This window comes from Equus asinus, chromosome 20, assembly GCF_041296235.1.
Source record: "Equus asinus isolate D_3611 breed Donkey chromosome 20, EquAss-T2T_v2, whole genome shotgun sequence".
Classification (NCBI taxonomy): Eukaryota; Metazoa; Chordata; class Mammalia; order Perissodactyla; family Equidae; genus Equus; species Equus asinus.
In genome coordinates, this window is record NC_091809.1 from 92,969,897 (window position 1) to 92,989,823 (window position 19,927).

General features: G+C 41.3%; 1 protein-coding gene across 8 annotated transcripts in view; it reads right to left on the reverse strand.

The window, feature by feature from the left end:
- DENND2B (DENN domain containing 2B) overlaps positions 1-15,786 on the reverse strand; it is a 151,158-nt gene extending 135,372 nt beyond the window's left edge. For 2 of the 8 annotated variants that reach the window (XM_070491032.1, XM_070491029.1), the window contains exons 1-2: positions 15,649-15,786; positions 15,274-15,407 (exon numbers count right to left, since the gene is read on the reverse strand). The gene's annotated coding sequence lies outside the window, so the exon portion shown is untranslated. Of the gene's footprint in view, positions 1-15,273; positions 15,538-15,648 lie in introns of those variants that run through there. The other 6 variants (XM_070491036.1, XM_070491034.1, XM_044752953.2 and 3 more) reach the window with 4 other exon arrangements.
- Positions 15,787-19,927: the final 4,141 nt, after the last annotated feature.

The following is a 19,927-nucleotide window of genomic DNA, read 5'->3' on the forward strand; positions in this document are numbered from 1 at the left end:
AATCTTTAAAAAGAATAAAACAAATTAAAAAAAAGGAATTATTGTTAATTTTGTTAAATGTACTAAGAGAGCGATTATACATTTTTAAGTCCTTATCAGTTAGATGTGCTTTCTGATATATTACTAGGTAAAAAACACAATATCCAAAAATGAGATGAGATAGATACAACAAAATTGGCAAAATGTTGACAATGTCTGAAGCTGGATGAAGAATATATGAAGAGTTCATTATACGGTTCTCTCGACTTTTGTGCATATTTGAAAATTTAAAGTTTTAAAAATTAACATATTTACTGGACATCTACTAAGTATCAGGCACTGCCTAGGTATTAGACACAAAGATAAAATGGCCTCAAGAAAGAAACACAGTAAAGAAAGCACTCTTAACCTAGGGTCCACCCCCAGCACACATCCATGATTTCTATGAGCAACGAAGTCACAGGTAGCACTCTTACTACTGTGCTTTATTGCCTTGATTCATAATTGAAAGAAATACTAAATTTCAGTCAGGGGTCAGTGAAACTGATGATGTAGTTTTTTCCTATCAAAGTTGTTGCAGACTCTCTGAATTCTATCCATGAACCAACAGGTACATCATTCTGCAAATATTCATTAAACACCTACAAGGCGACAGTCACTGCTAGGCACTAGGGACACAAAGGTGAGGAGAACACAGTCTATGAGCTACACAAATTAAAACAGTGTGGCATTATCACCAGAACAGATGAACAGATCGACAGTTCAATCAAACAAAAGTCTAGAAACCATGAAGTATATACATGAATTTAGTATATGATTAAAATTAGTATTTTCAAAACAGTGGGGAAAGAATGTATTCTTTAATAAATGAATTAGGACAATTTTTTGGAAAAAATAAAGTTAGCAGAGCAGTTAAAAGCATGGACTCTGGAGCTCAATTACCTGAACCTGAATCCTATCTTTGTCACTTACTAGCTGGGCAACCTTTAGCAAATCAATTTACAGTGATACTAACAGGGAAAATAACAGTGCCTACATCACAAGTTTGTTGAAAGTATTAAATGAGCCAGTACATATGAGCATTTGATTGGTATTAGTGCCTGGCATATAATATGCACTCAAAAATATTAGCTATCATTATTATTATTTTATAACAGAATAAATTCCAGATTGAGTAAAGATTTGAATGCAAAAAATGACATCATACAAGAGGCAGAGGAATATATAATGGATATTTACCTAATCTTGCTAAGGGAAGATCTAAGAATGACACAACAGGTAAAAATTTTTTAAAAGACTAATAAATTTCACTACATTAAATTTATTAAAAATGTTTATGTGTAGAAAACAAAGTTAAAAGGTAAATGACAAACTGAGGGTATATGTAGTATATACGATGAATAATTATCCTTAATATTAAAAGAGTTGGTAAAATCAGTAAAAATAAAATATAAAAATACAAGAACATGTAAATCACAAAAGAAACATACATTAAATGGCATTAAACATATGAGAAAATAGTCAACCTCATAGCAATCAAAGAAACGTAAATTAAAACAGCAATGCAATACAATTTTTATCTTATCAGACTTGCAAATATTATTTTCATTCTTTTTAGTTTGGCAAGGAAGGCTAAAAGCAGGCACACTCATTCACTCTAGCAGAAATGTACACAGGTTAAAGACTTTCTAGAGGGTGACTTGGCTGGGCACATCAAAACCCCTTGAAAATGTTCACCTCTTTCATCTATCCACTTTACTTCTACTAATATATCCTCCAAAAATTATCAGGGAACTGCACTAAAATACAGGCATAAAGACATTCATCACAGTGTTTTTACAGTAGCAAAAATTAGGGGGAAAAACTAAACTTAATAATAAAATAAATATCTAGCATTTTGTGAATGCATGTTTATTTGTTTTATAGTGTTGGTATATATTTTGGTATGTATGTAAACAATGGTCATCTCTGTATAGCGAAATTGTGGGTGATTGTTTTGGTCTGTGTTTTCTAATTTTTCTAGAAAAAATATGAATTACTTGTGTAAAATTCAACTAACTAATTAGGGGGGAAATGCCCCATCCATGGGCTCTCCAAAGTGATGAGTAGAGGAACTGACAAGACTTTATGAGTGTGATTACTGAGAGAGAAGGAGAAATCAGAGATGACTCTGACATCATCAAAGGAGGTAGTGAACATAGGAGAAGAAAGAGCAGCTTTACAGAGATAAGTATTGAACACGGAAAGCTTGAGGTGCCTGTGGACCTTCCAGATGTCCAATAGCAATAATTATGCACACTAACTATATCCCAGGTCATCTTCTAAGTACTTTACATATGTGAATTCATTTAAACTTGCAAAGACCTTATGAAGTACACACTATTACCTCGTCTTACAAATGAGGAAACTGAGGCACAGAAAGGTTAACTGACTTGTCTAGGATCATATACAATTAGTGTTAAAAAAAAAAAAACGGATTTGAGGGGCCAGCCCAGTGGTGTACCGGTGAAGTTCACACACTCTGCTTTGGCCGCCTGGTGTTTCACCAGTTCAGATCCTGGGCAGAGACCTACACACTGCTTATTAAGCCATGCTGTGGTGGCATCCTACATAGAAAACAGAGGAAGATGGGCATGGACGTTAGCTCAGGGCCAATCTTCCTCAGCGAAAAGAGGAAGATTGGTGGCTGATGGTAGCTCACGGCTAATCTTCCTGAAAAAAACAAAAAGGATCTGAACCCAGGCCATCTGGCTCAAGAGTTCATGCTCTTAAGGTGACCCCTGAGATACAAGTGATGTATCTCTGACATAAAGGAAATAGTGTTAAGCCCTAAGGATACCTGAGATCCCACAGGAAGAGAACATACAAAAATAAATAATAATAAAACATGCTTCTCAGTGTGGTCACAAGGGTTAAATGAGATGACATTTATAAACCCCTTAGCAATACACAGGTCACAGAGTCAGCACTCAATTGAAGGAAACTATTAAGGATAATTCAATAAGACAGTATCATACAAAAGGGACTGGGTTCAATTAAAAGAAGGTTAAGGGACAGAACCACCAGGTAGAGTCTGTAGTTATATGTTCAATGCTGGTATGGAAAAACAATAATAAGGACACTTAGGGATCAAGGGGAAATCTGAAATATGGTCCAGGTATTAATTAAAATAAAAATTTACTGCACTGGAAAAGTGGAGATAATTGAAACATAAGATAGAATGAAAACCAGTATGTATAGTAGGATCTTGCTTTGGTAAAAAAAAGAATACAAATATGTACATATATATGCCTAGAGAAAGAACCAGATGTTAACAGTGGTGATCTCTGGGTGTTGGGGAAAGTGAAGCTTTTAATTTTTTTATAGTGTACTATAATGAATATATTATATTTTTAAAAGAATCAATTTAAAGTTGACGTTGAAGATAAAGATTATTTCACATTTTGTAGTTTTCTATTAAAGGAGCCCACAGACATGGAGAAAGGAGAGCAAACCTCAAACAGTGTACGAGCTCGCTCCAGATGCCAAGCCAAGGAGGGAAGAACAACCTCTCTCCAGCTGGCAATCCAGAGGCTCAACAAAAGACTCTTCTTTTGCATCTATCTTCTTTTGCCTTTCTTTTGTTCTGAGCAGATGCCTTTCCAAATAATGGGAAAATTTAGCATGATTGCCTCCCTCTCATTTGTGTCATTCATTCTAGAAAACAAGACACCATGTCCCTCCCAGTATCCCCAAAGAGAGCCAACGTGAGACAGGAACCAGCCTAACAAGACAGGGTCATCTGCAAGGCCCCTCGCCTAACAAGATAAAGCCCCTAACCAATCTGTAAGCTAGGAGAACCAGCTAGAGACCACCAAGATCCACATTTCTCAGTTTCAGGACTTTCCTGGGCTTACACATGCTCCCTAGAACCCAGGAGTTGTCTGAAGGCGACCCTAGCCCCATTACCATACTAGTGTAGTAGCACGCTATGTAATAGCGCAGGTGCAAGCACAACCCCACCTCTACGTGCCATGACAAGGCCCTTCTCCCCAATCTTTGCCTAACAAAAGCCCCACAACCCCGTTCCCTAACGAGCCAGTCACCAGCCCCTTTCCTTTCTGCACTGGCTCCCTTGTGCCTCTCCTGTGCACAAGCTAAACAACTTTTACTTTTCTACTCCCGTTTGTTGTCTCTCTTGATTTCTATCCTGGGGGACAACAAGAACCCAATGTGCCAGTAACAAACAAAGCAGCAGAAGTGAAGAGCCTGAGAAATACCAAACACTGCATGCCCTCTGTCAGTACTGTAGGCAAAGCAACTTTCAGAGGAAGAAGGAAAGATCCCATGGAGAAGGCTCTTCTTTGGGATGACACAGGCAGGATTCTCCTGGAAAGATTTCAAACTTAAAGGTTTCATCAGGGAAGTGTTCCCTTAATGGAACTTTCTAAACTTAATGCAAAGGAGTTAATTTTCAGTTCTCTTAAATCTAAAGATGGGGTTTGGGGACAGTGGTAAGGGCGAGAGGGGAAGGCCCAGTGTGGGCAGGACAAGTAAAGGAGGATACACGACTGCTGAGAACACTCTCCCCTTGGCTAGGAATCCCAGCAAACTGGAGAGCTGTCAGATCTACCTGGTAAATTCCAGTCAGCCAATTGAGGACCCTCTCCAATTCTTATTCAGCTTCAAAACTGCCTCAGCATTCAGCATATTGCCTGATACACAGTAAACATTCAATAAGTGAACGTAAGCAGAAATGAACAGTCTGAACTCACTGAGGGTTTACGGACGGAGCTCTATCACCTCCGGGCTAAAAGACCTTAATGTGAAATAGAACGAAATATTAATATTCTATTAATAACATTTGATGCAATATGACCAAAAGATTAAAGCTCCAATACTTAGCGTAGTATCTGGTGTTTAACAGATGCTGCTCAATAAGTACTTGTTGAATGTTGAATGCTCCAGGATTTTTTCTGCAATTCAAACTGTCAGATCCAGTATATTACTGAAAGGTCTGTGTTCTCACTTTTATGCTGACTTTTAAAGTTTTTCCTTAAAGATGGAAAAAGATTCCTGAGGATGGAAAAAACTTTTAAAGTATCCTGCCCTGTGCCAATTCACTGGCCTATTTGGGCTGCATCAATCTATTCGCGTCAACTCTGGGAGAAAACTTATGTGGACTATGTGAATGGGCCTGAGCTTTAACATAACCCATCCATCCAAAGCATTTGTGGGCCCAGGAGGCAGGTATTACTTCCATTGGGCTCTTGTGTCCTAAAAAAATAGTGCAAGGTTGCGGTCCCTGGATGCCTGACTCGCCAACCACAATGCAGCTCCTCTGACAGAGAGGTCCAGGCCCTCTCTTGGAAGCTGTTCCCATGCATTGTCCATCTGCCCCTCCACTGCTACCCAGGCCCTCTATCACGATTCTCACACTAGTATAGTGTTCTCCTCTATTCCTGCTTTCCTAACATGGCCCAAGTTTCTTAAGAGGAATTATCACTTAGATACTAAAATGTCATTTACAACCATATACAGAATTAAGGTAAAATACCAGTTCTCCAGGCTTCTTACTCCCAAACTCTCTTAGAAATGTGGGTACACACATCTTACCAGAGAATTATATGTCACCTTCAAAAACCATCACAAGTTTCCAAAAACAAAACATACTGAAATGCTACTAGGCTCCTAACTACACTAATACCTACATTGTTACAAGGGCCTTCCTAACTCCTCCAAGGCTCCAGTTTCTTCCTCAATTCAAATCCATTTTCTTTTTTTTAAGATTTTATTCTTCCTTCTCCCCAAAGCCTCCCCAGTACGTAGTTGTATATTTTAGTTGTGGGTCCTTCTAGTTCTGGCATGTGGGACGCCACCTCTGCATGGCTTGATGAGCAAAGGTAGGTCTGCGCCCAGGATCCGAACCAGCGAAACCCTGGGCTGCCGAAGCAGAGCGTGTGAACTTAACCACTCAGCCACGGGGCCAGCCCCAGTGTCCAAGCTTTAAATTGTGAGTTACGTACAGCGCATTTGGAGCCCCAGACAAAACTTAGGACATGCAGGTTAATGGCAGAATCTTGGGTTGAATGGAGGCCTTTGGAGATGTTGGAGTGCTGAAGGGCTCAGGCTTCGAGCTCCTCTTCTCTATCTGCACTTTTCCCAGGTGGTCTCATGGCTTTAACATGCTAGCATTCATGGAGTGTTTACTTTGTGCCAGACTCTGTTCTTTGTGTTCAGACTCAGGGCTTTACATGTGCTAGTTAAATTTTCTAGCCAACTTTATAGGTATTATTATCCTCACTTAAAAATGTGGAAACTGAGGTATAGCGAAATGAACTGTTTCTTGAGATCACACAGTTTATAACTGAATAGTCAGGATGTGAACCTAGACAGTTGGAGGTTGGATGCCAAGCCCTTAACTGGTTCTTATAGCTTTCTAGCTGGTCCCATCCTCTCCTCTTGTCCCTTTATAGTCTCTTCTCTACGTAGCAACCAAAGTATTATGTTCGTCCCCTACTTTAGCCCACATTTGGAATCCCACCCATCACACTTGGAAGTAGAATCCAAAGTTAGTACCAGGTCCTTAAATGCTCTGAACCCCAGCCTTCCCACCTGCTCTCCAGCTTCCTCCCCATCTCTTTTGTCTCAGATGCTTTTCTTGAATATTGCTAGTTTGTATCTTCACTTCATTCAGTTGTCACTCAGATGCACCTTCTCAGGGATGCTTTCCCTGACCATCCTGTGTAAACAGCTCTTAGTTAATCTTTAATTCTTGCTTTGTTTTTCTTCCTAAAATTATATTACGTATTTGTGTGTTTTTCCTGTCTGCTTTCACAAATAAACAAACTCCATGTGGTTAGGGAGTTGGTCCATCTGTTTACTGGTATCTTTACTTTTTAGAATAGTACATGGAAAATTTTCTTTAAATATTTGCTAAATGAATAAATGGTGTCATTTGTATTTGATGTTTATGTTTAACATGACTTCACTTGGATCAAAATAGTGTAGAGGAAAGGGATACTGAGGTGATATATACAGATTTGGGACTTACTTGGTTTTATATTTATTACCAAGTCTTTGCCATAATATCTGGCCAAGAAAATGCTCTGAAAATCTTAGTGGAATGAATGCAGTGTGTGATTTGTTTTGGATTCCAGACATAGGAGTTCAGAGAAGGGAGAGAATAGTGTAGACTGGAGTGCTTAGAGAAAATTTGTGGAGGGCTTGTAGACTTTGAAGGAGAGGTTTGGTTTGGTTGGGCATATAGGAATCATAGAGTACCTTTTTTTTATGCTGGAAGGACCGTTAAGATGATGTAGTTCAACCTTTCTGTTTATGGATGGGGAAACTGAGCCCAGAGAGTCAAAGATCTTGTGCAAAGGCACCCAACTAGTTTATGTCAGAACCGTGTCTGGAATCCAGGTATTTTGTTTCCTAGGTCAGTTCTCTTTCTTCCATAGAATGCTGCCTTCAGAATCGAGGAGTACACTTTGAGGGGTGGGAAGTGATCAGGAATAGCATAAGCAAAGATCCAGAGGTAGAAAAGATGTTGGCCTTTGTGGGATGGAAATCAGGCCGTCCTAATGGAATCAGTAGGTTTATGAAAGAGATCCACTGGACGTATAGTGGGCTGTATAAGATGAAAACCAGATCTTGGAGGAGCTTGAATGTTATCTTGAAGACTTTAAATTTGGAGTGACAAGGAGGCGTGTGGAAAGAGTTTACACATTGTTCTGCCAGTTCTCTCCAGTGAAGGTGACACATAATTGGTAGTATAGAAAATGGATTTAGGATCCCGTTTCACGGGATCCCGGTCGCGGATCCCGGTCGCGGACAGGGCACCACTCGTCAGGGCACGCTGAGACAGCATCCCACATGCCGCAACTAGAAGGAGCCACAACTAAAATATACAACTATGTACTGGGGGGACCTGGGGAGAAAAAGCAATTAAAAAAAAAAGGAAGAAGATTGGCAACAGTTGCTAGCTCAGGTGCCAATCTTTAAAAAAAAAACAATTAAAGCTTAGAAACTTAATACTCTATATAGTGCTTCATGCAACAATTACATGTTCTAAGTTCACGGGTGGGTTTTTTTTCACATACTTGTCCTGTATATCCACTACTAGGCTTGGAATAGTTAAGACACATTACTGAGGTGTTGGTAAAAACTCACTTGTGGATACGTCATGTAAATTAAAAAAAAAAATCAACACAATCCACTGTGTTTCTCTTAAACTTCATCTTCTTCAAGGAATGATGCAGATTATGGGATATCCGCAGCACCACCCCATCATCCAACCATCACGCCCAGCTTGGCAGAGAGAGTCACAACAGCCAAAGCAGTTACACCACCTGCCAGGCCACTTTCCCCTTAGACTTCCCAATCCTTACACTTTGTCTATCAACTTTTCTGTCTCTTCTTTCCTGGAGATTTGTCTAGGTGTAGAAGCTCCTCTTATCTGGCAACATATCATAGTCAGTCCCCACATCCCTAGTCCCCACAGCCCTAAAAAACCCTAGACATTAAAGCCAGAATATTCCTTAAAAATCAAGATCATCAAAACTTAGGAGGACAACAGGGAAATAAAATGGGCATGACTCAACTACTTATCCAGAGAATCATCTTGGAGGGTTCTTCTCAACAACGTACAAGAGTCACAGTGCCTTCAGCTAGTTACTATGAGTCTTTATAAAATGACCTCGAATGATAAGAATTTCCAACAAAACAAAGGTACAAATCAGTGAGAGGGAAAAAAGTTCTAACTTTTTCATTTCTTTACTCAATTTCCACAGAACTATATGCCCTTCTGTTTTTCTTCCCCGTCCCACCCACCATCTCTCCACACCCTAGCCTTGGTGATAAACCACAGAAAATTATGCTGACCTACCAGGACCAGCTCTTGATGTGGGTTCAACCAAGTCTGAGCCTCATATCCTGAGATCTACCCCTGGCCCTCCAGGGACCAGTGATGGTGACAAATACATGGGAACTATGTAGGCGACTTGAATGTGGACAGAGCTGGGCACATGATACTGCTCCCAAATTGGCTTTCTTGCTCATATCTAAACCTGGAATAGACAAAGGCTGCTCAATATTATTTTACCAATACCTTTCTGCAAAGCTATTTCTAACTAATACTGACCACTGAGCTACTTATGGGGCTTTTAAAAATGGTTCATCTGAAATAAGATACAGAGTGGCCTCTACCCACCTCCCATGACTCTGCAATCACTTTCTGTATAAACACTTTGGTCCTAAATACTATCCTGATTCAAGGCAGTGACCTATCAAAACACAGATGTGGAAAAAAATAGCAAAACAAAACCCTCACAACTGATATCTCTGATTAGTTGGACATTAAGGACTCAAATGAATGCTTTGACCTTAAATCTCATTTTTCCATGCTCTCCCTAATCCTATAGAGAACTAAATATTCATTTGTAAGCTACGTTTTCTTCATCTCCAGGTCTGGGTACAGATTCTAGTGTCCACTGAGAAGCAAACAGCTTTGACTCCCCTCCCCTACTAGTATAAAATTTCGAGAGAACTTCCATCCCCCTTGGGTCCCAGTGTTAGGATCAACTGCGGTTTGTGTAGAAGTCATTTGAGTCTAAGCACCTAGAATCCATCCCTGACTCACGTGGCAGGACCAGACTTTCAGGAAAAACTCCTCCAGGCAGTCCTTACACAACTAACCATGGGGCACTTTCAAATGCAGGGGATATTATGCCAAGTGGAGTTCCCGGCAACAGTAAATGGAATCTAACGCAACTAATAGCAAAAATAACCAACCGGGACCTGTTCACTCACCAGAAAATATGTCCCCACATGTTGGGCCTCCTTATCAGGGCTCATCTCAGCACCAAGAGCAGAGGCCAGAGTGATGCATAAACAGTCACTTCCCAACAGCAGTATTCGAATCAGGAGGTATCCAACACCCATATCCAAAAATAACTTCCCATCTAATTTCTTAACTTTACTTACTCATTGATTCATCAAACACCTAATATTAAGCATGTTCACCAAAGAAAAGTAATAAGAGAATAAAAAGATGCTTGAAAGCACCAGCCAGTGCTTTGTCCACAGTGGAAATTCAATAAATGTTGAACACAGGAAAGAGCATATGAATGACTGTAATAGAGCGCTTCCTTGGAGACCAGTGTCTACAAAACCTCGCAACACACTGACTCTTGGATTGGAGACACTTTCAACCCCACTCCAGTTAGCCTTTGGGAATAGGAATAGGGAGAAGGAGGCAAATAACCCCCAAATACCTGGATTCAAACTTGTCCTTAGCTAAATGAACATCCAAGATCTCAACTTCATATCAAAGAAATACAAAAATTCACCAACATTGACATTTGTCTAAAGCAGTTTCCAGAACACTGACAATCAGGATTCCCAGGACTCTAATCACCACAGCCCTTCATCACAAGAGGTCCACAAAAGGGTTTTATTTCTTACAATATTAACACAGTGTTAAGCAGATTATTTCTATAATATTTGCTTGGGGATCCTAAATTCTGGTTTAAACAAATAATTCCCACACTTCTAGAAAGGCCTTAATTGGGCTAGTCTGTTACTTTTAGTGCAATCTTGCAAAGGCTGGATTCTTTTTAAGCCCTGACAGGACTTGGGCAAAATTCTTTTGATGATAATTTTTTTAAAAGATCATACTCCAGAGTTTACATATGTTCCACAATTACTCATGCTGATAGGGGAAAAAAAGCACATTTTATTTCCAAAAGGCTCCCTTCAATCTGAAATCTCTAATTGCCAACATATCTGATACTGACTTCCTGCAAAAAACAAAACACAAAGCACCAAGTATAATCACAGGTCTAAAAAGCAAGACTTATAAAGAAAAACAGAGAAAGCTCAGCTTGTTTAACCAAAAAAAGGGAAGTAAAGGATGGGTACAGAAGAGACACTCTGTACATTTGGTAGCTGCCATTAGGGTCAAGAAAAGACGATTTGTTCACTGTGAACATCTGTGCATTGAAGAAGAATGGGAAAACAGTAAAAGTAAGAAAGACTAAAAGAAAATTTAAGCTAACTACAAGGAAATAATCTGTGATCATCAGTCTGGAAAGCTCAGAAAATGTTTCCTAGAGAGGTTGTGAAATCTCTTGAGAGAGAGCAAATCTCTTGAGAAAGATTTAAAGATATCTAGAGGGGGAATGGGTTAAAATAGTCAAACGGTTCTACTATACTAGGAGATTACATCTGACTGTCAAAAGGATATTTCAGTCCTATTTTTCGAAGCTTTAGCTATCTTGGAAAATCTAAATCACTCCTTCAATAAATTACAAAAATGACAAATGCTTACCAAATATAAAACCATTAACAACTGTGTGAGTAAGCAATGAGCGAAAAATGCAAGCAAACATCTCTGACATTTAAATAAGAGCATTGCCAAAGTCTCTTTTTGAGACTCCAACTCTCAAAACTAACCTCAAGAGCACTCTCATAGATACTCACACCAAAAGATCGACTAACAGTAAGATCTGTCATTCTCTGAGGAAATCCTAGACAGATTTTCTTTCTCATCTATAACAGGCTACAGATAAAACAAAATGGCTTTCAGGTGACACAGGATACAAAATGGGAGAAGGAATCAAGGGACTAATCAGGGTATGAACTCCGCTGGTCCTTGGGGGTTACCCTGACCTAGAAAAACCAGAAAAACTGAGCAAAGAGATCCCTCCGACATCAAACTCCAGACACTTCTAAATAAATGGCAAAGCTGGGACTTTAACCTATATCTTTGGACTCTAAATCCCCTACACTGAGAGGTCACACTCCTCAGAGGTCCAAAACCCAAACTGAGTCATGTCCTGACACAGAGGTGCTGGTGAGAATGTCACACATTAGGAGTCAGCCACTCTATGACTACCACTGCTCCACGAGGTCCTGAGAACTTCATATATCAAAGCCCATTCAACGGGCCAGCGCTCCAGTTAGAGCCTCTTAAAAGTAAAAATGGGCATGGAGAACTAAGATCACATTTTGGTTGTGCATTTTTTTACTTTACAAAAAAACATGGTTGACTCTAATATTAATTAAAATAAGACATCTCTAGTTGACAAACTTTTTCTGCCTGTCAGCTGCCCTTTTTTGCACAACCTCCTGCTACCTGGGAACCAAATCCTTGGCCTAAGCACCAAGTCTTCAGAGCACTGACAAGTTCAGAAGAAAAGGCCTAGAGGCTACACAAAGAAGAGCAAGAAATCTAAACTGTATCCAAAATGGGAGACAATTCTAGTAAAATGGCTCCACCCACTGCTGCCCTTCCTGAGCCCATTATCTGCAGAGAATCAAAGGGCCTAGCTACAAACTTGGGTATTCAATGGCCCTGTAAGCTCCCTAGCTGTATATACAAACAATACAATTAACTGGTAAGAAACGCGAAGGGGTAAGAAGAGCTTTCTACATCTCTAAATGCTGCCTTTTATATCCCTTATAAATTCCCTCACAGTAACTCTCCAAATGCATCCTACTGCTCCTCCATAACAAAAAGTGAAATACACATACAGTTTCTCTTAATTGGTCTTATTATAAAGAAAGGTCATCTCAATTCATTTTTACCTTGCAAGTACCAAATTTTAAAATTGAGCGTTTTTAAGAAACAAGGCAATGTGAGAGGAAAAGAACACCTCAACTTAAACGAGATCTTTAGGGCAAGGCCCTGGTTTGGAGTTCAAGGTTGCCACTTAGTAAAGGCTCTTAAACAAATTACAACATTGATCTATGTCCCAGGGTATCCATGAAAGAAAAAACTTTCACCAAAGTATTACGAAACGTGTGGGGAACATAAAGGACAAACCGCTAGCTGTGTTGTTCCACATACACATTCCATTTCAACATTCGCCTGGTGAGATCCAGCTCTCTTCTGACCCCCAATAACCCTGTGGTCAGTGCAACTAGTTCTTACCCAGTGAACCAAGATATTGAAGGGTATGGTAAATGGGGCAGGAATTTAAACACCCAAACATCTATTTGCTTTTTTTAACCTCGGAATTAAGAACTACCATTTTGCACATTACCTGTGACGAGTGTGCATCAATATTCCTGCGCAGAGATGGCACGCTAATCTTCTAAAAACATTGCTTTACCAATCACTCCTTTTCTCAAAAATCTTTAAAAGCTAGACAAGGTATATACGATCAAGTTCCAGCTCCTGAGCCAGAATTCCAGCTTCCATTGTGGAAGGCAGGTGTGGAAGCACAAGCTTTAGAGTCAGACAACCGGGAGCTGGAATTTCAGCTCTATTACTCACTATTTGTATGATCCTGAGCAGGTTACTTATCTTTCTGATCTTCTCTCTTTAAAACAAGAACTCCTTCTCTTTAAAACAAGAACTCCTTCTCTTTAAAACAAGAACAACAATACCTACTTCACAACACTAGAGGATGCCAGAGAGAGCATAGCACGCGGCACAGAGTAGATGCTCAGTAAGTATTACTTTTCTCCTCACCTCTAGTCCAAAGGGTCTACTCTCTCTACTCTAAAACTCTCCCCAGCGGCTCACCACTAGTTTCAGAACCACACTTTGCTTCAAGGCCTCATTAAAACCCCTTCCCTTGTATGAAGCCACTCTGGCTCATAATCTTTTTCTTCTCTGAACTTCCTTAATTCTTACATTCTAAGGCAATCGATTTGAAATTTTTCTTCTTCTCTTAAGTGTCACTCGTCTCTCCCCCATGAATCCACCAACTCAGGGGCAAAGTTGTCACCAATTATCAAGCCAATCACAATCTGTGCTCAATAAAAAATACTCTGGAGGCAGAGCTGCCTTGCAGTTGTCTACCAAAACTGGGTGTGGTTCTGGCCCAATTAGGGGATAATAGCACTGCCCATAGACACTGGAACAAATCTCCCCCGTATCTTGGCGAGTTTTTCCAAGGGTGATATTTACCATAAATGAAAAGGAAGCTTAACCATCTGCTGTCACAGTGGAAATGTCTGCCAAGCCAGCAGGGCCCAGGGAGACTTTACTTCCCTCATGCAGTCAACAGGCTGTTGGTGAGCTCTTGCTTTGTGCTGCCCTTAATTCAGCATGAGAGACAGACAGGGAGCAATGTGGCCTTTACCTCTGATTAGCTTTCTGGAACCTACCCTATCTCTGATCCTTAGGAAACCCCTATTTCTGAAAAAATCTCATCAATGAAGGGATTCACCTTCTGAAAATATTACTTGGAGGAAAAAAGAAAGCAATCCTGCAGTCACTTGAGTTTTAACCTTCTGGCCCTATCCTAGGATGGCAGGTTGAAGTGTGTGCATATAAGAGATCCTGGAATGGTTCAACTGGCTCTATACAGTCCTGGAGATGGGACAATGATCTCGTCACCATTCCCAAGACCCTGCTGTCCAAACAGCAGAGACACCTGCATGGGGATAAAAGAGAGAGTTGGACTAAGGCAGCATTAAGGCAAATTCTCCCACTTCGTAAAGTTGTTTTATTCACATTCAAGTAATTATAAACCACATTCATATAAAGATTCCAGGAAAATGCAACAATCTCTCTTTAGAAGTACTTGAAAACGTTCAGTCTCTAGAACTCTACTAAATTACTAAATTCTTTGACAGGGTAGCATAAACGTTGGCTAAACTGTGTTCCTTTAGTCTCGGGTCACTTAAAAAATATATCTTTAATACCCAATGCACTTCAGGAAGAAGGCAGAAAAGGAAAGGCAATCATTCACCAATAAACACAGCTTAATTTGTTGAAGTGATAGAGTGCAAAGTTGATTTTCCTTTGTCTGAGTTCCGAGTGTGCGTGCGTGCGTGCGTGTGTGTGTGTGTGTGTGTGTCCTCCAAGGAGCCTAGAGACAAGCTAACCCAGCTCCAGGTAAGAGGTCGCCAGCCCGCAGAGCAGCTTGGGTGCGTCCAGGGGAGAAAGCGGCTTGCACTGCCCAATCCCAGGGCCACAGGGACGGCAGTCTCCTCTCCCCATACCGCCGCTCTGCACTTCCCCAGACCCTTGGCTCCACGTTCCCCACCCCCAACTGCGCGGCCCCAACCGAGCCGGAAAGCAGAGTCTGCCACGACCGCCTGGGGGGCAGTCCCCACCACCCCAGTGGAGCTGCCCCACCGCCCTGCTCCTCTGCGCCTTCAGAGGCCCCCCACAGTCTGGGCTGCTGGACGCAAATACTCACAGAGCTGGAACACCGCCCCGGGGCTAGGAGTGGTGAGTAGGAGGGAGGAAGGCGATCGGCGCCCCTCCTGCCCGCCACCCGGCCCGGAGCAAAAGGCAACCTTCCGGCGGGAAGACATGAAGGGAAAGCCAGGGCGGCAGCCGGAGGCACTTACCTCTGCGCTCCCCAGCCGGGCTGGGCGCTCGCACAGATGGGGGCTTGCCTGCAGCCGCGCAGCCCGGAGGAGGAGCCGCTCCGGGAGAGAGGGCGGTCGTCGGGCAGGCATCCGCGCCCGGGGCTGCGGCCGGGCTGGAGGGAGAGAGAAGGGAGGGAGCACAGATTTGAGTGGAGGGGGGCGTGGAGGAGGTGTGCCTCCACCCGAGACTGAGAGGGTGGGCTGCTGGAACCAGGCGAGGGGTGTGCTCGGAGGCAGTGGAGCGAACAAGAAAACCGCGCCGAGTGCGCGCAAAGGGGGGCGGGGACTGGGGCTGGGAAGATGGGGGTGGGGGGGCAGGATGAGGAGTTGGCCCTCAAACCGGACGGCCCTCACCTCGGCACCATCCGACCAAGAATTGTCTGGGTCTGGAGCAAAGCACAAGGAGGTCTGAAACTTTATGTCATTTTCTCATACACACGTGACCCCTCTGCAGTCCAGATGGTTTCAATCACTGGAGGAAAAAAGCGGCTCCGCTGGTATGCATGAAAAGCCGGAGCTGGGAGAGTCTGGGAAAAGCTGCCTGTGCAGCCTGCCTTCAAACAAACGGATGAGCTCTTTCCGTTCTCCCAGCCCGCAGCCTGGGGGAGCCCTGCAAAATCCAAAAGACACTAAAGCAGCTACATTTGGTATTGCAGCAGGAGCAGAGGAACTCTGAAAGCACTAGGGTTCCAAGGAGTCTGGTCTGAACCGAAAGTTCCAAGGGCATTCAGAGTTCTAAATTCTCCGTTAGTTTGCAAAACCAAAAACTAGAAAAGGGTGTCATTAAATAAGCAATGGAATACTAGAAGTGAGAATCTGTGATTTATTAGTGGAATTCTGAAAGAAATTGTTAACCCACTATGACAATCCACTTGGAACAGGATAGTGCAAATCACTTAAAATGCAAACTCACACATACGTGGTGGGATGTTAGGAAGCCATGTAACCCAATTGTTCATCCTGTAAATAGACCTTGACATTGAAATGCACGAAACTCTCACAAACCTAGTTACATTTGTAAGGAACAAATGCGTATGAACATAAGCAAGCTCTAAAGCAAAGACATCTTTCAAAGCCCAAGCCAATTCAATTGTCACATATCCTAAAGAGGTATTTACTCAGCTGCAGGGCAAGCATCAAACATAATGGGGAGTTTAAGATACATCCTGGTAATAATTTAACTTGTTCATGATCAAACAGAAATAGTGGCAAGAACTAAACTGATAAGATCTATTGTCCTTTGCCAGAAAAGGATATTAATATGAATCATTAAATGAATTACTATTAACTATCTCAATAATATTGGTGCCAGAGGATATGTTTGGCCTTTAAAGCAGAAGGCCTTATATACAGTGTGACACAGTTGTCTGTGTGTGAAAAATATATCAATTCTTAGTAGAATGAATTGGTTCTACATTAGGAAAACCCAAGATTTCCATTGTTGTTGAGGCAAACTGGAAAACACAGGAGACAACTTGAAACCAGGTAAAGCAGAACAAGTTTTATTCCAACTCAAAATCTAAGAGTGAGTTTCCACTCTAGTTCACTGAAATGCCTGAACCCTTCAGGAGACCTAGGCCATATTTAGATGGACCTAGCCTTTTCCGATCTTCTCCAGTCTCAAATTAGGGTGGTTCTACCCTCCACAAGCAACAAGAGAACTTACGCAGAAGAATCCTCAGAGAACACAAGCCACAGAATTTGACAATGCTCCAGGGCAAATTCCACCTGCAGCTCCCTAAGCTCTCTAAGGAGGTGCTTAAATTTCCCACTTCCAGAACTATTCCAAATTCCACTTCCAAGACTTCTATTAAAATGCTGTTTTTCTTGAGTGACATCTGTTAAGAAAGCCAACTCAACAGAAAGCATGAAGATATTCTCTACTCAGACCCAGGACAGTAACTGTGTGCATCTCTGGCAGCAGCTCCTGCTGCCTCTTATGTGTGCTAAAGCAATGTGAGAGGGCAATAATGAGATACAAATAGTTGTTCTTTTTGTTTGCCAACACTATTGCAAATTATGCATGGAACTTTTTTAATTCCTAAGAAAAACCTTCATTAGGTCTACTCTTTCAGAAAGAAAATTAATATCCCTAGGTTTTCTAAATATAGTCTTGCATCTAAACTCCACTGATGTCAGTACTAATCAGTAAATCTTAATACTGGCCAAAGATTTATTAGAGACACTAACATCTCAAATGTTTTTAATGCTATCTTCAATGGTGCTAATTTAGTACTTTGCATTAACCTAATGTTCACATCACATGACAAACAAAGCCAACTATGTAGAAGGTGCTAAAGGAGATTGTAAGCTCTATGAGGACAGGGACCAAGTATATCTTGCTAATAGTTACATTTTATATGCTCAGTACAGTGCCCAGCATGAAAAAGGCACACAATAAATACATGCTGTTTGAATAAATGAAAGATAAACAAAAACACTCCTCATAAAGTTACAATCCCGTAGATGCATGTGACTTGTAAACAACAGAATAAAGTAACAGCTTTAGGAAGGACACTAGCAACAAAAAAAGAGGAAGGAGTAATTAGCATTAGCTGGCTTCGGACTTTAACCACAATATATATTCAGAAATGTACAGAGGCCACTGCAAATAAGAAACGTTTATAAGAGGAATTTGGTATATTTAGTGACTAATTTAGGGATCTCAGAGATACACTTCCCATGTCCCCATTATTCAGTCCCCTCAACGCAGAGCCAAGACAAGATTTGAGCATAAACATCCTGGCTCTAATTTGGATAGTATGAATACTGCTCCTTTCATCCTCTCTCATACATCTCCTCCACCCCCAAGCCATTTCCTCTGTACTGTCTTCTGGCGGTCTACTGAAAGTTTCCTAATCTTTAGAAGCAGTAGCTTCGGTTCTCTTTGTGTGGAGAAGTACAATACACTCTGATTACATGGTTATATTCCATACAGATGCCTGGCAACACAGCTTATAACTAAGGGTCTGTTTAACATTTTAACTTTGAGGGACTTACAATTCAACTATTTTGTTATACACCAAAATAGCACTTGACATCACAGAGATGGGCTTTACTTCCTTTTGCTATTTTAAATCCTGCACTTAAGCATGGTAAGTAGTTTGGTTCACGGATTTTGCTTTGGTGTATTTCTTTTCTTTGAGGGACAATGGAGTTAAGATTTTCAAGGAAGGGGCCGGCCTGGTGGCACAGCGGTTAAGTTCACACATTCCACTTCTCAGCGGCCCAGCATTCACCAGTTCAGATCCCGGGTGTGGACATGGCACCAACTGGCAAGAGCCATGCTGTGGTAGGGGGTCCCACATATAAAATAGAGGAAGATGGGCATAGATGTTAGCTCAGGGCCAGTCTTCCTCAGCAAAAAGAGGAGGATTGGCAGCAGTTAGCTCAAGGCTAATCTTCCTCAAAAAAAAAAAAGATTTTCAAGGAAGTCTGTTTGCAGGTTTGCAGGTCTAGTATTCATGAAGCAATTACTTCCCCCTAGGTACTCTGTCTATAATATTATATGTGGTCATTAAGGGAGCAATAGGGGCTTATTTATGCCTGATGATCCAAATAACCAGGTTTCTCTAAGGCAGGCAACTGGGAAAGATGGTTGGCCCAGATGACTTTAAATTTTCTAGGTCATGCTTTTCTATATATAATTTCCTTTTTTAAATTTTTAATAAAAATAGTATTTTTTATTTAAACAGCTAAACTTCAATGCTAAACAGGGAAATCATCCTAAAATATTTTTTAAAGAAAATAATTATTAATCACTAATCCATAACCTCAGCAAGTACTATTTAATCCAATCCTGTTTTCCATTCTCCCTACATTTGAGTAGAACCTAACTTCTAAAGCACCGCGTATTCACCTTTGAAGTTTTCCCATAAGCTTTAAGACTTTGGGCATACCTCAGAAATAACTATCAGGGGGCTGGCCCCGTGGCCGAGTGGTTAAGTCCGCGCGCTCCGCTGCAGGCGGCCTAGTGTTTCGTTGGTTCGAATCCTGGGCGCGGACATGGCACTGCTCATCAGACCACGCTGAGGCAGCGTCCCACATGCCACAACTAGAAGGACCCACAACGAAGAATATACAGCTATGTACCTGGGGGCTTTGGGGAGAAAAAGGAAAAAAATAAAATCTTAAAAGAAAAAAAAGAAAGAAAGAACTATCAGGAGTACTAAGGGATGACCTTACTACTCCCTTTGGCTTTTTACTTTCCTCTTCTCCAAGCCCCTCAAAAGGCAAATGGGGCTTACATTCACACAGATGCAACTAAGTCGGTAGTATGAATCCTCGTGACCAGTTTCTGCAATCAGTAAAGCATAACAGTATGTACTAGATCACTAGTTCCTAAATCTGATAGCCCTTCAGAATCATCTAAGAAGCTTGTCAGAAACACAGCTTCTGGCCTCACTCCCAAACCTACTGAATTAGAATCTCCAAGGTTAAGAAACACTAGACTAAATTAATTCTAAGATCTTTGCTTTGTCAGTTCTACATAGGGCAACTTTCCCTTAAAAGAAAGCCCCTCTATCACCACACGCTCACACAGCCTTCCCAAAAGCAATCAGGCAAAATATATGGAGTGAAAATAATGTAGTTTTTTCCTTCACAATAAGCAACTTATTGGGCACAACTACCT